The following is a 3,640-nucleotide window of genomic DNA, read 5'->3' as shown; positions in this document are numbered from 1 at the left end:
AAATAAACTTTGAGACTCTAGCTTTGGCTTGGAAATGTGCAAATTTTATACAAATACAAATTACTCTAAAAAAATCAACAACAAAATGTACTAAATTAGTAGACTTATTTAATCACACCAATTTTTTTTTCTAGGGAACAGACACAAATGCAAGCAAAATCTCTACAGACCTTCAAAAAAGAAACTTTCTGATTGAACCAATTAAGTGAGCTCTATTTACCTTAAAACTTGGCTCAAATGCCAACTTCTTAAAATCAAAACACTATTGTAGAAATTTAACCTTTGTGTCTCTAACAATAAACTGTATTCTTTCTTTGAAATTGTCCTAGAACTTTAAGTATTCTCAGGATATAATGATCTTTATTCCTAAAACTAGATTCTGAACAGTCTAAATGTCTTGTTTATGAATCTGAGAAGCATGTTTCTGCCAGAACAATGTAAATAAATACATTCAACATTCAGTTGCATATATTTCATATTTGTTATTTAAAACCATACACTTGCCCATTGTAAAACAGATTAAAATGTGAAATACGTGTATTTTAATTGTCAATATATACAATTCTGTGTTTAATGTTTGTATGTTTTATAACAATAGGCACTGTTCTGTTTTCTGTAAGTAATTTAATCCTTTGCCCAACTAAAAAGTTCATGTTGATAGAATGATAATGAAAATTTGTGTTCTCTGATTGATATAATTTTTTCAAGACCATTATGTATATAAAATCTCTTAGATCACTGTTGATAATAATAATTTTTTGTATTGTTTAAGGTTGTATAGAAGTCAAAAAGAAGGTGATCTCAGATAAAAGATTCATGGTGATAAAACATAATTAACAACAACCACCACAAAAAGTAATTAATGAAAATTGTGGTTTACATGAGAGCACATTTAAATAAATCATGTATAAATAAATGTGATATGTAAATCATAAGGAAAATAGGATACGACCTTAAAAGACTCTACCAAACATTTTTCAGAGTAGTTATTTCATTTTACACTTCTACCAGAAATGTGTAAGAGACTCAATTAGTCCATATCCTTTCAATATTTTTTTCCAAAAATGTCTGAATAATTCTAGTAGTTGTAGAGTAGTATCTCAATTACGTTTTAAATTGTATTACCCTAATATCTAACAACGTTGAATAACTTTTCATGCTGGGTAAGTAGCTGAGTTGTGATTTGAACCCAGCCCATCTGATTACACAGCTAACAACAGGTTAGGTTCAACAACTAAGTTATATTAAATTAATACAAAATATCTAATTGACTGTCTAGTTGACTGTGAATATATTACACACAATAGGCTTTAGGAAAAGTTGAGTTTCCAGTGTAACAGGAATAAAATGAGAGCCCAAATTTATTAAAAGGGTTAAAAAAATGAGACATTCAATAAACAAAATTTGAGAAGAAAGTTTAATATTTCTCAAGGTTTTTATGATCCTCTAAGGAACAGGCTACTGAGAGGAAAGATGAGTGCCCTTAAATATTTGAAAGTTTCCCACATACCAAATCAGAAAATATTCTACCCCAGCCTGCAGTTGCTAGATCACAAAACATCACTACTCATATGGGAACACATAATCATCCTCAGGAAGAAGCAGCATTTTATCTACTAAGGATCTTTTTTGCTGAGTCTGAAATTGCCCAAATACATTTTCTCCTAGTGGCATTCTTCATAATCTACTAAAAATTTTAGACTCTGTCAGGGTAGGTTAGTGAGATGGGTAATTTTATGTGTCAATTTGAGTGGCTATGGAGTTCCCAGATTAAACATTATTCCAGGATGTGACTGTGAGGATGTTTTGGGATGACATTAGCATTTGAATTGGTGGATTTAGTAGGTAGATTGCTCTACTCAATGTGGGTGAGCACCATTCAACCCTCTGAAGGCCTGAATAAAAATAAAGGTAAAAGAAGCAGAAATTTGTCCCCATTTTTTCCTGCCTCACTGTTGAACTGAGACATCTCATTTCATCTTTTCTGGGATTTACAGCATTGACTCCTCTGGTTTTCAGGCCTTCGGACTCAGACTGAATTCCATTGACTTTTCTGGGTCTCCAGTTTGCAAATGGCAAATCATGAGACTTCTCAACCTCATAACAGATTTCCTTATATATTTACATAAATCCTACTCATCTGTTTCTCTGGAGAATATTGACTAATGAAATATGATATCCTCAGATTTACATCCCAAACTTTCCTCAAAGAAACCAACTGATCCGTGTCAAAAGCCAGCCTTCTCCAATTCCATACATCCAGGTTTTAAGGATCCTGAAGCTGAACTCATGACTGACTGGAAGCTCTACCGAAGGTCTCTCTAGTAATGGGAAAAATCAAGCATGCTTCTGTTTCCTACATCCCACAAGGCTTCTCACACTGTTTTCAAATGAAGTCCTGTTTATAAGACTTTTTCTCAGCTTTCCTTACTATCCAATCAAGTGGTACATAGAACCATGTGAGGTCCTACACAGTGAAAGCTCTTGTTTTCTAGACCAGGGTTGGCAGCCTCTGAGAGTGGCACACTGACTCTTTTTTCATCCCTAGTATGGAGGAGGCAGGGTGTAAAGAGAAGACAAGCTGAATCCTGAAATTTCCCTTCTTGACCTCCACTAGAGAATGTTGCAGAGTAAGATGGCAGGGGTTCTTCATAAGGCAGAGTCTCAGACAGAGCCCAAGAAACACATCTCCCCTAAGAATCAGCTTCGAACCAGAAGGACATGGATACAGCCTAATCGCTATTATTTGTGGACCCTGAGCAAGGGTATAAATGCAGGTCCACACTTATTCTTTTTTTTTTTTTTAAGATTTATTTATTTATTTTGAGAGAGTGAGAATGAGAGAGAGAGAGAGAGAGAGAGAGTACATGAGAGGGGGGAGGGTTAGAGGGAGAAGCAGGCTCCTCGCCGAGCAGGGAGCCCGATGTGGGACTTGATCCTGGGACTCCAGGATCATGACCTGAGCCAAAGGCGGTCGCTTAACCAACTGAGCCACCCAGGCGCCCTCCACACATATTCTTATCATTTTAACCAGTAATTAAATTTTCATTAATAAAGAATATGATTTTGCAGAATTTCACCTGGCTTATTTGAAAAAAGTCAATTTATTATCAATAAATTATCAAAACAAATAAAAAAAAACATACAAACACACATACACGCAAAACCTAGAGTCCCAAACAATCCATTTTATCAGGAGCACGCTATGAAGGCGCACACACAAGGTGTGTCTTTCCACAGTGTCAGCTTTATTCAATCATAAAGCAAAGTTAAATCACAATTATAAAGCAGGTTCACGATTCCAAACTCAATGACACTTCACCATGTGATTAAACTTGGCTTATTACACGGCACACAGAGCAGGACAGAAGACAAGCCACACAACAAACAAGGTAACAGAAGGGTGCAGGAACTTAACCAACCAAACTGGAAGTCAGTCTATGGGCCTGCAGTTGAGCTAAGGCCTCAGTCTGGCCCAGATCAGCTCTTGGCACTGACTGCTTCTGATGTTCAAATGGTGAAGGATCTTGGTTCTGTTCGGAGATCATGGAGATCAATCAGGCAGGGTCTTCAGCGGCAGTTGCCTTTTTTATTTTTTTTATTTTTTTTATTTTTATTTTTATTTTTTTTAAAGATTTTA

Source organism: Callorhinus ursinus, unplaced genomic scaffold, assembly GCF_003265705.2.
Source record: "Callorhinus ursinus isolate GAN/ISIS: 27379988/994484 unplaced genomic scaffold, GSC_fseal_2.0 scaffold4, whole genome shotgun sequence".
Lineage (NCBI taxonomy): Eukaryota > Metazoa > Chordata > Mammalia > Carnivora > Otariidae > Callorhinus > Callorhinus ursinus.
Note: the sequence above shows the minus strand (reverse complement) of the source record.